At 43.2% G+C, this 15,543-nt stretch overlaps 1 long non-coding RNA gene across 1 annotated transcript; it reads left to right on the top strand.

Moving 5' to 3' along the window:
* Positions 1–13,568: 13,568 nt before the first annotated feature.
* Positions 13,569–15,281, top strand: LOC135058059 (uncharacterized). The gene is made up of 4 exons (XR_010244571.1): positions 13,569–13,743; positions 13,895–13,998; positions 14,792–14,887; positions 14,997–15,281. It is a non-coding gene; the product is annotated as an uncharacterized LOC135058059 (long non-coding RNA).
* The last annotated feature ends 262 nt before the right edge of the window (positions 15,282–15,543 follow it).

Consider the following 15,543-nt stretch of genomic DNA (forward strand, 5'->3'; position numbering starts at 1 on the left):
GCAAGTTTGTTTTTAGTCCCGAAATGCATAACCTTGCATTTGTCTGTATTGAACCTCATTTTCCATTTAGATGCCCAGAATTCAAGTTTAGATAAATCATTCTGCAAGGACTCCACATCTAATTCCGAGTTAATTATCTTACACAGTTTAGTATCATCTGCAAAGATTGCCATTGTGCTTTCCAGGGCTATTTCTAGGTCATTGATAAATATGTTGAACAGCAGTGGCCTGAGTATGGACCCTTGTGGTATTCCACTGACTACTGGGGACCAGGTTGAGGACTTCCCGTTGACCACTACTCACTGCACCCTGCTATCCAGCCAGTTACTTATCCATGTGCAAATAGGTTTTCCTACACCAAGCTCCTTTAATTTGATGATCAATCTCTTGTGAGGCACTGTATCGAAGGCTTTTGCAAAATCTAGGTAGACCACATCCACTGCTTTTCCCTGATCAAGATTATTGCTCACTTCCTTGTAGAAGCTAATTAAGTTAGTTTGCCATGACCTGTCCCTCACAAACCATGCTGGTTCTTGCTAATAATAATAGCGGTCTGTAGATACTCCTGTATGCTGTCCCTTAGAATTCCTTCCAATATTTTCCCCACTATAGACGTCAAACTAACCGGTCTGTAGTTACCCGGATGAGTTTTGGATCCCCTTTTTAATAATGGCACTACCTCAGCTATAAGCCAATCCTTCGGTACCATGTCTGATCTAATTGAACTATTGAAAATCAAGTATAGGGGTCGTGCTAGTTGTGAACTAAGCTCCATAAGAACCCTTGGGTGAAGTCCATCAGGAACAGGTGATTTATTAATCCTAATATTGCTTAGTCTTTCCAGGACTACTTCTTCACTTAAACAAGTATCTAACCGTGAATCATTACTGTCACAATAGTTATGCACTATTCCCACCATCAGTTCTTCTCTGGTGAATACTGATGAAAAAAAATGTGTTCAGTATTTCCGCTTTTACTTTGTCATCATTTATCAATTCTCCAAATTCATCTTTTAATGGACATATATTCTACTTTTTTAACCTTTTACCGTTTATGTATTTAAAAAACTTTTAGGATCGGTTTTACTCTCTATAGCGATTTGTTTTTCATTTTCCATTTTAGCTGCTCCTTGTGGCGCCTTATAAATAAAATGTAATAATAATAATAATAATCAGGGCTCTGTGGGGGCCATAACATCACTTCTAGGATTTCTTGTTCTTCTTTATGCTGAAGACAGTTCTTAATTCTATTAGTCGTATGTTTGGGGTCATTGTCAGCAGCTGCTTAAGACTCTTGCACAGTGCTCACAAAGCTGCTGTAGCTTGTTTCTTCTTTAAAAATCTGCAAAGTGCCGTCCGTACTCTTCTGTGTGTGTGTGTGTGTGTGTGTGTGTGTGTGTGTGTGTGTGTGTGTGTGTGTGTATATATATATATATATATAGTTACCAATGTCTTTATGAAAGAACGAGGCGGCACTCCCAAATTCCATAAATAAGGATTAGTGTATTAAGAATACATCATAATTTCCATAGGCGTCATCGTTTCAAGGCACGGAGGCCTTTTCGTCAGGACGTATAGACAAGTGCAAGTGCAGGAAACACTTGCACTTGTCTATGCGTCCTGACGAAACGGCCTGCGTGCCTTGAAACGTTGACGCCTATGGAAATTATGATGTATTCTTAATACACTAATCCTTATTTATGGAATTTGGGAGTGCCGCCTCGTTCTTTCATAAAGACATTGGTAACTATTAATTGACTTTTTGGGAAGGCACCCCTATAAGTTGCACTTGCTTATCCGGAGTGCCAAGCTAATTGCCTATATATATATATATATATATATATATATATATATATATATAAACAGCTGTATCCTCATACATCGTTGTTCATAACGCACTATTTAGGGTCCTGTGTCGTGAGTTGGAAATAACGTTATGGCGTGCGTTATGTCCCACGCCATGTAATACACAGTTTAACTGCTGTGTGGCGAATGCTCCATGTTGAGACTACAGTGCTGAATACAATGCTGTGGCAGTAAGCAGTGATCTGTGAGAGGCTGGCCAATCACGTTCTTCCCTTTATAAAAAAAATCCCTTTCCACAAATTACAATGCTACGCTGCCGCCCCGTTCAGTCAATTAATTTTTTCGTTACGTTGTGTACAAAATGCCGGATAGCATTAATATGACTCCCAGATGGTCTCCAGCCACACTGCCACCCGATCACGCTAGCTATGGATATTGTCGTTATGTTGTGTACAAAATGCCGGATAACATTAGCATAAGCAGCATTCATATTTCGGACTAGCTTTCTGTTTCAGATGCTTCAAATGGGCAGAAATATTGAATTCAAAGTGCACTGGGTCCCTACAGTACCTCATGAATATGACTACCAGATGGTATCTATTGCTGGCGTATTCAATCCGTTTATTTTTTTTTAAAGCAGTCAGATACAACACATCACATATACATCCGGAGGGCCTTCCCGTACCATGGTTGGCTATGGCCTAACGAGAACAGTGTCCACCTGCAATGCTTGCAGTTCCGGGTTCGATACTCCGTTCTGTGCCAATTTATTATTTTATTTATTTATTTTTAATACAATAAAGTTATTTGGTGTGTTTCTACTTCTCATTATATAAAAAAAGTCAGATTCTACAAAATACAAGGCCACGCTGCCACCCTGTTCACTCAGTTCATCTAGTCGTTACGTAGTGTACAAAATGCAGGATAGCATAAGCAGCATTCCTATTTCGGACTAGCTTTGTGTTTCTGTTGCTTCAAATGGGCAGAAATATTGAATGCAAAGTGCAACTGGGTACCTACAGTATCTCCTTAATATGACTCCCAGATGGTATCCATTGCTTTTCCGACACTTGGACAGCCTTTCTGGTCCATTTGCTTCAAATGAGCAGAAATATTGAATGCCCAGTGCACTGGGTCCCTACAGTATCTCCTTAATATGACTCCCAGATGGTATCCATTGCTTTTCCGACACTTGTATGCGTATTTGATTCCGGTTGATTTTTTTGAAAGTAGTCAGATACAACACATCACATATACACCCGGAGGACCTGCCTGTACCATGGTTGGCTGTGACCTAACGAGAACAGCGTCCGCCTGCAATGCTTGCAGTCCCGGGTTCGATACTCAGTTCGGCGCCCATTTATTATTTTATTTTAATGTATTTATTTATTCTTTTTTAATACAATAAAGATATTTGGTGTGTTGCTACTTCTCGTTATATAAAAAAAAGTCAGATTCTACAAAATACAAGGCCACGCTGCCGCCCTGTTCACTCAATTCATCTAGTCGTTACGTTGTGTACAAAATGCAGGATAGCATTAGCATAAGCAGCATTCCTATTTCGGACAAGCTTTGTGTTTCTGTTGCTTCAAATGGGCAGAAATATTGAATGCAAAGTGCAACTGGGTACCTACAGTATCTCATGAATGTACAGTATGACTACCAGATGGTCTCCAGCCACACTGTCGCCTGATCACGCTAGCTATGGATATTGTCGTTATGTTGTGTACAAAATGCCGGATAGCATTAGCATAAGCACTCCATGTTAACTTTATCTCCTACCATTTTATCTCCATCCAAGTAGACCCCTAAGCCCCCTGCTGCTACTACACTGTATCATACTGTACATCCCAACATGACCCTCTCCACTGGAGGGACAAAATGCTCTATTCCTAGACTAATTTAATTACCTGTGGGGAATTTGAAAATGAAGGTGTTTCACCACAGGTGATGGCTAGCATTAATTAAGAGGGAAGTCCTTGAACACAGCATTCTGTACAGTATAGGGGATACAGTAGCTGCCACCTCTAAATGTGAATCTACCAAAAAGTGCTGCCTTTAATAGTAAAATAAACATGGGGGAATACTGTATGTGTGTCTGGCACTGTGGGGGCATACTGTATGTGTATCTGGCACTGTGGGGGCATACAGTACGTGTATCTGGCACTGTGGAGGCATACAGTATGTGTATCTTGCACTGTGGGGGCATACGTGCAGGGCTGGTTCCACACCTTGTGGCGCCCAGTGCAAAAGTTTCCACTGGCACCCCCCCTGTGGCAAAAGTTAGGCAAAAAACAAGGGGCATTGCTTCATAGGGGAGGGGCATGGCCACAGTTATGCCCCCAGATTTGCCCCAAGTAGTTGTGCCCCCAGTTGATTTGCCCCCTGTAGCTGTGCCCCGTCGCTGTGCCCACTGTTGCTTTGCCCCCAGTAGTTGTGCCCCCTGTTGATTTGCCCCCTGTAGTTGTGCCCCGTTGCTTTGCCCCAATAGTTGTGCTCCCTGTTGCTTTGCCCCCTGTAGCTGTGCCCCAGTAGTTGTGCCCCCTGATGCTGTGCCCCCAGTAGTTGTGCCCCTGTTGCTTTGCCCCCAGTAGTTGTGCCCCCTGTTGCTTTGCTCCCAGTAGATTTGCCCCAGTAGTTGTGCCCACAGTTGCTGTGCCCTGTTGCTTTGCCCCCCTGTAGATTTGCCCCAGTAGTTGTGCCCCCTGTTGATTTGCTCTCCTGCATACGTGTATCTGGTACTGTGGGGACAAACTGTATGTGTATCTGGCACTGTGGGTGCATACATGTACTGTATCTGGCACTGTGGGGGCATTTGAGTGTCCCGCACTGTGCAGGCATACGAGTGTCTGATACTGTGGGAGCATACTGTATGTGTATGTGGCACTGTGGGGCCATACAGTATGTATATTTGCCACTATACTTGGAGGCATTACAGTATGTGTATCTGGCACTGCACTACTGGGGTCATTATACGTAACTGCACTATACTGGGGGACATTACTGTATGTGCATCTGTCAGTATACAGTACTCGGGACATTACAGTACTGTATGTGTAAGGAGAACTACAGTACTGTGGGTATTGTGTGTAAGGCTGCTAATGGTGTGTGCATGTATAGGGGGTGTGATTATACAGTATACTGTAGTTTGACATCATAATAATATTGCTCCACTATCCCAGGAGCATGTATGCCTTCCCATATACAGTATACTGTATGGGCACTACTGTGTGGCATAATGTGTATAAGGGGTAGTACTCAGTGGTGTATCTGTAATGGGTGCAGTGTGTACACACCCACTGCACCCATTTCTCCTATACAGTACCTGTGCTTACCTTTCCAGAGTTCATCGCTGACTGTGTGTGGGCCCCCTCCTCTCCTGTAGCTGTCACTGTTGCTGCTATTGAACTGAGTGCTAGAGACTGTGGCACAGTGCCACAGTCTACAGCGCGTGCGTAGGACTTTGAAAAAATGGTGCAGTGGCCATTTTTCTGAGTTCTGCGCATGCGCTGTAGACTCAGAGAGCTAGCAGCAGTGGTGACGGCTATGAGAGAGGCTCACAGATGTTACGTGTTTTAGATAGCCAATAAGAAAACTCAGTATTAAACTGAACTTCCGATAATTCTGGTGTTAAGAACCAGGAACTGTAAATACAAACCCGCTCCTCTCTATTTTGAACTAATAGTGTACTAATGCCTGTGTACTGTTTATACTGTAAGCAGGGGTGTATCTAGGGGTCCGAGCGCCCCTGGCAAAGTAAGGGACTGGCACCCCCTCTACACACTTTTGGAATAAGGTGTGAGTATTGGAAAGGGGGCATGGTCTTGTGTGGAAAGGTGTGGACACAATAGTACTTCCACTTCAAATTATTCCACACAGTAGTTTCCCTTATTTGCATTACACCGCACAGTAGTGTCTCGTATTCACATTACACTATCCCTCCCCCATAACCCTAACCCACCTTTCCCACAGCCTGACCTTAACCCCCCCAAAGCCTCTTCAGTGGTGTCTAACCCTAACCCACCCTTCCTAATCTCTCTCCCTGCAGCCTAACCCTCCCACCCTCGCAGCCTAACCCTCCCACGCGGCTTGCCAGTGGAGACTTTGGCACCAACTCGATCCGGATTTTGCTTCACTATCTATGTTGGGATACCAGCATCAGTATTTCCGAGCAGTTTCGGGATGCTGGCGTCAGCTTTCCGACTGCCGGGATGCCAAACACCGGCATCTTGATTGCACCCCGAATGAAATGCTAATGAGCTGCTGTGAGATGAGCCCCAAACAGACGCAGCCATTAACCAAACAGCATTAGTTGGATGGTAGAAGTGCTTCCTGTTAGAAAAAACATCAGGGTGCCAACACTTCCAAGATGAAATGATCAGTTATACAATTAACTGATATACATTTCCTTGAACCTGGCCTTAAAATAGGTAAGATATGTATTTTCTTTATTACACTTAACAAGTTAAAATTTTCGCTTACTTACATCTAACATGCATTAAAATCGTGTAGTTTTCCAGGTACTACAGTCCCTTCTCCCAAACACTGCCACTTTTTTATCTTCAACAACAAATAGATCTATAGCACTGTGCTATATAACAATTGCTGTGTACCTGGTGAGAGTTTATTACTGCCGGCATGGCGCCGGTGTTCATCAGCATCGCACTGCACTAGTGATCAGACTAGTGTCCGGCAGCACCGCACTTGTAATCAAGCTCACAATAAACTTCAGTTCCCAGCAGCCCTTGCTGCCGGGAGCTCCCAGCAACAAGGGCTGCTGGGAGCTGTAGTTTATTTTGAGTCTGATTACAAGTGCGGTGCTGCCGGACACCAGCACCGCACCAGCAGTAACAGACTCTCACCAGGTACAATCTGACAGTACTGCTTTTCTACCCTTTGGCGGCGGGTGGAACAGCTATGCAGTGCCCCCTCCTTGCCAGGCGCCCCTGGCGAGTGCCATCCTGGCCAATGGGTAGATACACCCCTAACTGTAAGTCCACCTAATTGAAAGACAACTATTTTATAAACTATACTTTTATTTCTATATACAGTACCTGTACTGTATGTAATTTTAACTATTCATGGTTATACTGTATACAGTAGATAGCAGTTAAAAGGTTTTTTTCCTGTTTGCTAATACTCTAAATGCCATTTATAACAGATTGCATGGCAACCCAGTCAAACATACAGTATTTCTAAACAATAGATGATGTCTCCTTTCACTCCAAAAGAGTTAATCCACTTTGCCCAGAATACACATCCATATGCAGATACTGAATTTCTAAACAATAGATGACTTCTCCTTTCATTCCAAAAGACTTACTGCAATCCACTCTGCTGGTAATTTTTTCAGGACTTACTCCTACAATGTGATACAAACGGATTTAATACGCCAGCAATGGATACCATCTGGTAGTCATACTGTACATTCATGAGATACTGTAGGTACCCAGTTGCACTTTGCATTCAATATTTCTGCCCATTTGAAGCAACAGAAGCACAAAGCTAGTCCGAAATAGGAATGTTGCTTATGCTAATGCTATCCTGCATTTTGTACACAATGTAACGACTAAATGAATTGAGTGAACAGGGCGGCAGCGTGGCCATGTATTTTGTAGAATCAGACTTTTTTTATATAACGAGAAGTAGAAACACACCACATAACTTTATTGTATTAAAAAAGAATAAATAAATACATTAAAATAAAATAATAAATGGGTGTCAAACTGAGTATCGAACCCGGGACTGCAATCATTGCAGGCGGACGCTGTTCTCGTTAGGCCACAGTCGACCATGGTATGGGCAGGCCCTCCGGGTGTATATGTGATGTGTTGTATCTGACTGCTTTCAAAAAAAATCAACCGGATCGAATACGCATACAAGTGTTGGAAAAGCAATGGATATCATCTGGGAGTCATATAAGGAGATACTGTAGGGACACGGTGCACTGGGCATTCAATATTTCTGCCCATTTGAAGCAAATGGACCAGAAAGGCTGTCCGAAATATGAATACTGCTTATGCTAATTTTATCCTGCATTTTGTACACACTGTAACGACAATATCCATAGCTAGCGTGATCGCGCAGCAGTGTGGCTGGAGACCATCTGGTAGTCATACTGTACATTCATGAGATACTGTAGGTACCCAGTTGCACTTTGCATTCAATAGTTCTGCCCATTTGAAGCAACAGAAACACAAAGCTAGTCCGAAATAGGAATGCTGCTTATGCTAATGTTCCGGCATTTTGTACACAACGTAACGACTAGATGAACTGAGTGAACAGGGCGGCAGCGTGGCCTTGTATTTTGTAGAAGCGGACTGTTTTTTTATATAAAGAGAAGTAGCAATACCCCAAAAAACTTTATTGTATTAAAAAAGAATATATAAATACATTACAAAAAAAAAAAAAAAAAAAATTGGTCGACAAACTGGTCACAGCTTTAACATTGTCCCTAACAGTGATCAAGCACAAATGGGTATCGAACCCAGGAGAGCAAGCATTGCAGGCGGACACTGTTCTCGTTAGGCCACAGCCGACCATGGTACAAGCAGGCTCTCCGGGTGTATATGTGATGTGTTGTATCTGAGTGCTTTAAAAAAAAAAAAAAGCTAGACCGAAATATGAATGCTGCTTATGCTAATGCTACCCGGTAATTTGTACACAATGTAACGACAATGGGGGTAATTCCAAGTTGATCGCAGCAGGATTTTTGATAGCAATTGGGAAAAACCATGTGCACTGCAGGGGAGGCAGATATAACATGTGCAGAGAGAGTTAGATTTGGGTGGGGTGTGTTCAATCTGCAATCTAATTTGCAGTGTAAAAATAAAGCAGCCAGTATTTAACCTGCACAGAAACAAAATAACCCACCCAAATCTAACTCTCTCTGCAAATGTTACATCTGCCTCCCCTGCAGTGCACATGGTTTTGCCCAATTGCTAAAAAAAATCCTGCTGCGATCAACTTGGAATTACCCCCCAATATCCATAGCTAGCGTGATCGAGCAGCAGTGTGGCTAGAGACCATCTGGTAGTAACTGAAACAAAAAGCTAGTCCGAAATAATAGGATTTTAATACCTATCGGTAAATCCTTTTCTCTTAGTCCGTAGAGGATGCTGGGGACTCCAAAAGGACCATGGGGTATAGACGGGATCCGCAGGAGACATGGGCACTTTAAGACTTTAAATGGGTGTGAACTGGCTCCTCCCTCTATGCCCCTCCTCCAGACCTCAGTTATAGGAACTGTGCCCATGGAGATGGACATTTCGAGGAAAATAATTTTTGTTAAACTAATGGTGAGATACATACCAGCTCACACCACAACACACCGTACAACATGGTTTTTTTAAGAAAATACCAGTTAACAGCATGAACCAAAAACAGCAACAGGCTGAACATAACCGAAACACAACCTTTGTGTAACAAAAGCAATAACTATCAACAAGTACTGCAGATAGAGTCCGCACTGGGACGGGCGCCCAGCATCCTCTACGGACTAAGAGAAAAGGATTTACCGGTAGGTATTAAAATCCTATTTTCTCATATGTCCTAGAGGATGCTGGGGACTCCAAAAGGACCATGGGGTTTATACCAAAGCTCCAGACCGGGCGGGAGAGTGCGGACGACTCTGCAGCACCGATTGAGCAAACATGAGGTCCTCATCAGCCAGGGTATGAAACTTGTAGAACTTAGCAAAAGTGTTTTAACCCGACCAAGTAGCTGCTCAGCAAAGTTGAACCACCGAGACTCCTCGGGCAGCCGCCCAAGATGAGCCCACCTTCCTGGTAGAATGGGCCTTCACCGACTTCGGTAACGGCAATCCAGCCGTAGAATGAGCATGCCGAATCGTATTACAGATCCAGCGTGCAATAGTCTGCTTAGAAGCAGGAGCCCCAATTTTGTTGTGAACATACAAGATAAATAGAGCCTCTGTTTTCCTAATCTGAGCCGTTCTGGCGACATAAATTTTCAAAGCTCTGACTACATCGAGAGACTTCAAATCAGCTAAGGCTTCAGTACTCACAGACACCACAATAGGTTTGTTCATGTGAAACAAAGAAACCACCTTTGGCAGAAATTGTTGACGAGTTCTCAATTCCGCTCTATCCACATGGAAGATCAAATAGGGGCTCTTGTGAGACAAAGCCGCTAATTCCGACACCCGGCTTGCGGGCGCCAAGGCCAAAAGCATGACCACTTTCCAAGTGAGAAATTTTAACTCAACCTGTCGTAAAGGTTCAAACCAGTGTGACATAAAAAACTGCAACATCACGTTAAGGTCCCATGGTGCCACTGGGGGCACAAATGGAGGTTGGATGTGCAGCACTCCTTTCACGAAAGTCTGATGCAGCACTCCTTTCACGAAAGTCTGAACCTCTGGAAGGGCAGCCAATTCTTTTTGAAAGAAAATTGATAAAGCCGAAATCTGCACTTTAATGGAGCCTAACTTTAGGCCTGCATCCACACCTGCTTGCAAAAAATGGAGAAAACGACCCAGCTGAAATTCTTCCGTAGGAGCCTTCTTGGATTCACACCAAGACACATATTTTCTCCAAATACGGTGATAATGCTTCGCCGTTACTTCCTTTCTAGCTTTAAGTAGAATGGGGATGACTTCACCGGGAATACCCTTTCGAGCTAGGATTTGGCGTTCAACCGCCACGTCGTCAAACGCAACCGCGGTAAGTCTTGGAACACGCACGGCCCTTGCTGTAACAGGTCCTCTCTTAGAGGAAGAGGCCAGGGATCTCCTATGAGCAATTCCTGAAGATCCGGATACCAGGCCCTCCGTGGCCAATCTGGAACAATGAGTATCGCCTGAACCCTTGTTCTTCTTATGATCCTTATCACCTTTGGAATGAGTGAAAGTGGAAGGAACACATATACCGACTGAAACACCCACGGTGTCACCAGGGCGCCCACTGCACTGGCTTGAGGGTCCCTCGACCTGGAACAATGTCTCTGAAGCTTCTTGTTGAGGCGAGACGCCATCATGTCTATTTGAGGAATTCCCCAATGATTTGTCACTTCTACAAAGACTTCTTGATGAAGACCCCACTCTCCTGGATGGAGATCGTGGGGTATATTTACAAAGATTCGTGTTTTTGCCGTTTTGAAGGGTGTTTGATCTCTAATGGTATCGGGTGCATTTTACTGCAACTTTTTGAATCCTGATACGGTCATTCACTAAGCTGACGACTTTTCACAATTCGTATTTTCCGATGTCGATGTGATTCGTAATGTCAGGCAGTGTTTTACGGGAGTGATGAGTAAAACACTGCCTGACAAAACACAAGGAATCCCGGCCAGATCTGTGAGATCCGTGCAGGGCTTCATTGTGTACCTTAAAAAGGTGTTTAAAGTCTTTAAAATTCTGAAAAAAAATGCGTGGGGTCCCCCCTCCTAAGCACAACCAGCCTCGGGCTCTTTGAGCCGGTCCTGGTTGACAAAATATGGGGGGAAAAATTACAGGGGTTCCCCCATATTTCATCAACCAGCACCGGGCTCTGCGCCTGGTCCTGGTTCCAAAAATACGGGGGACAAAAAGCGTAGGGGTCCCCCGTATTTTTAAAACCAGCACCGGGCTCCACTAGTTAGGTACATAATGTCACAGCCGGGGGACACTTTTATAGTGGTCCCTGCGGCCCTGGCATTACATACCCAACTAGTCACCCCTGGCCGGGGTACCCTGGAGTGGGAACCCCTTAAATCAAGAAGTCCCCCCCCTCCAGCCACCCAAGGGCCAGGGGTGAAGCCCGAGGCTGTCCCCCCCATCCAAGGGCGGCGGATGGAGGGGTGATAGCCAAGTGTAACAAATGTGAATATTGTTTTTAGTAGCAGTACTACAAGTCCGAGAAAGCCTCCCCCGCAAGCTGGTACTTGGAGAACCACAAGTACCAGCATGCGGTGGAAAACCTGGGCCGCTGGTACCTGTAGTACTACTACTAAAAAAATACCCCAAAAAAAACAGGACACACACACCGTGAAAGTATAAGTTTATTACATACATGCACACCTCCATACATACATACTTACCTATGTTCCCACGAGGCTCAGTCCTCTTCTCCATGTAGAATCCTTGGGGGACCTGTGAAAAAAATTATACTCACATAATCCAGTGTAGATTCAGTACTTGGCAAAACAAAAAAACGGAAACCCGACCACGCACTGAAAGGGGTCCCATGTTTACACATGGGACCCCTTTCCCCGACTGCCAGGACCACCCCTGACTCCTGTCAAAGAGGGTCCCTTCAGCCAATCAGGGAGCGCCACGTCGTGGCACTCTCCTGATTGGCTGTGTCCTCCTGTAGTGTCTGTGAGGCAGCACACGGCAGAGATACAATGTAGCGTCTATGCGGTGCCGACAGATTCACTCCCCCACTCTGTTCTGTCCCCACTCCAGCCGCCTCCTGGGAAGAACATTCAGCCTCAGACATGTCGACACACTCGTACCGACACCCACTATCACACTGGGCTTTAGGGGACAGACCCACAATAAGGCCTATTAGAGAAACACAGAGGGAGTTTGCCAGCTCACACCCAGCGCCTATCCCGGTCTGAAAGTATATATAATGCCCCAGACCTGTCAGCGCTTTTTATAAATAATAATTCAACACCAAATCTGCTGTGCCCCCCCCCCCCCTATCCCCGTTTAGCACCCTGTTACTTGTGACAGAAGTGTAGGAGGCCAGGACCAGCGTCTCTGCAGCTCACTGTGAAGAGAAAATGGCGCTGATTAGAGCTGGGAGGACCAAGCCCCGGCCCCTTAATGGCGCGCTTATGTCCCGCTATTTTTTTATACTGGCGGGGGTCCGTATACAGTGCCTATGCACTGTATATCAATTTTGCCAGGCTGAAATTGAGGTTTTATTGCTGCCCTGGGCGCCCCCCCCTGCGCCCTGCACCCATGTAGTGCCGCTAGTGTGTGGGAGCAATGGCTCTGAGACTGAAGTCTTCTGCCTTCTTTACTGAAGTCTTCTGTACTTCGGTTACTCATCCGGCTTAGTTCTTCTGGCTCTGTGAGGGGGACGATGGCGCGGCTCCGGGAACGAGCAGCTAGGCTATACCAAGTGATCAGACCCTCTGGAGCTAATGGTGTCCAGTAGCCTAAGAAGCAGAGCCTTTAACTCACAGAAGTAGGTCTGCTTCTCTCCCCTCAGTCCCACGAAGCAGGGAGCCTGTTGCCAGCAGTGCTCCCTGAAAATAATAAACCTAAATAAAGTATTTTCCAGAGAAACTCAGGAGAGCTCCCCTGTTGTGTGTCCAGCTCTCTGGGCACAGAATCTAACTGAGGTCTGGAGGAGGGGCATAGAGGGATGAGTCAGTTCACACCCATTTAAAGTCTTAAAGTGCCCATGTCTCCTGCGGATCCCGTCTATACCCCATGGTCCTTTTGGAGTCCCCAGCATCCTCTAGGACGTATGAGAAAATTCCCTTATGAAGGGAAGTGATTAATGGTTCGTCATTGTCACAATAAGTGTCAGCCAATCAGCAGGCGGCGCTATGAAGGGTCCATTGGTTATTTGAGGCATGCGCTGTAGAGTTTAGGAAAAGCAACATCTGGTGGACAGAAAGTAGAATGCACGATACAATTATAACGTGACGTCACATTTACAATGCAACTTATAACGGGAGTTATAGCGCAAGGAGCTGGCGCGAGTTACATGGTGCCCGCTACGCAGCAACGATATATGAGGACACATCTGTATATATTACAAAACAAAAAAATCAACCCTTAGGGGATCTGTTAGGTAACCAGTAAGAATGGCATTCCACATAGTACTATGAGGTCTTAACACATCACTAACTAATAATAAATTAATTAATCAGCCAGCAGGAAGTGATGTAATATCAAGGGAGCTATAAAGGGATGTCCTTATATTGCCTCTCATTCTGTAGTTGGGATTCAGTGAGGTTGCACTTGTTCCTGTAAACAGTAAGTTTGAGTACTATAATTGTATATTTGGAACTTAGTTATTGGATGGTCTTTTTGAAAATTTATTAGATGAATGGATTCCTTAATTTAAGAGTAACTACTTAATTTTAGTATGATTGTAATATACTGATTTAGATTTACTTGTCCACAGGGAATAGTTTCGTTCAGGATTTGAAATTTTCCTAAGTTCTCTGTTTGGTGACATGTATAAACAGAGGTAGACTATAAGGTTCCACCATTCTTGATTGAAAATAGGTAAGAACCAGACTAATTTAGTGCAAATATTAAATACCATATGATGTTAAGATTAGTATTTCAGATGTTAAAAAGTTCTTCTTGCTGGTTATAAATTACAGCTGTGAACTTAATTGGCTCTCTAATGATTGATTGAATATACCACTCCCCATTGCATGTTAGATTAAAGACATCATTTATTAATTAGTTTGGGATAAAAAAGTTCTTCTATTTGAATCACCTTAAATACCTTACATTAAATACTGACATCAGCATGGTTTCTTATAATCAATTGAGGAAGTTGTTGTTATATCTTCTCTGATTTGTTGGTAGCATCTATGTTATTTTAATGGTAAACAGGATGTTACAGAAACATTTCCTATTAACAATCATTTGAGTGACAAAAAACTATTTTATCTTTATCCCTTTTAGGGAACGTAACATCATCTAATTTCAACCAAATTTATATTTATTTTTTTTGAAGTCTATCTAGGTATGTATTGTACAATGAGTTGTAATGTGGATATAATTGTGTGTATATTGTGAATTTGAAGTTTTATGTGGACTTTAATTGGAGTGTTCTATAACTATTGGTAGTTTCTGATACTTGTAGACCCTGCCCTTTGTATCATTTCCATCAGCTGAATTGATGTTGATTATGTGGATAAATACGGAGCTATTTGATTTATATTGACATTCATAATATTCTTTCGACTTTCCCTCCCTTTCCTCTTCTTTTGACTCTCCCTCCCTCTTCCTTTTATCATTTGTATAAGGATAATGTTTATTGATTATTATAACGATAATGTTTCAGATATTATATTTATCGAATTGAATATGTGATTGGATGTAATCATTGGATATTCTAAACCTTTCTAATCAATGGTAATCACTCCTACTATAAGAACTGGTATGTATGTTAATCCACAATAGATTTCAATGGAATACTTACCTGGATAATAATATGTCTTATTAATGAAGACTATATGATTTATATATTTCCATTTGTAACTATCCAGATTCCAAACCCCTGATGAAGTCCTAACGGACGAAACGCGTTGGGTTTTGCAACGTCTGGTTAACAAAGTCCTTATCACAAACATCTGGTTGGAGATACATCCATTTCGAGTTCTGACTGTGATCACCTGGCTGTAAAATCCTCACATCCAACTGTAATTTATGTATAAGATTGTAATATTGTTTTATATGAATTTTTAGAAGGTTGTGTCAATAACAAACGCTTAGGATAAATATCGTTTGTTTCTGTACAATAAAAACTTTTAATTATTGTCATACAAAAGGCATATTGGCTCCCACGAGAATCCATTTCTATTTGTAATCTACTTTTAATACCTTATCTGACAGAGGGTATTTCTTGTTGGTTTGAGACTAGAGGTATAGCGCAAGATATTAGGGTTGATTTTTTTGTTTTGTAGTATTGTCTCTGTCAGTTAACCCTAAGATTGCAGCTTTTACCAAAAATGCCGATTTTTAGCGATAGATCAAAAAGACAGTTAAAAGCTAAAAATATTTTTGATGAGGAAGAACAGGTGTTTCAAGCAGATG

This window comes from Pseudophryne corroboree, chromosome 3 (genome assembly GCF_028390025.1).
Source record: "Pseudophryne corroboree isolate aPseCor3 chromosome 3, aPseCor3.hap2, whole genome shotgun sequence".
NCBI lineage: Eukaryota > Metazoa > Chordata > Amphibia > Anura > Myobatrachidae > Pseudophryne > Pseudophryne corroboree.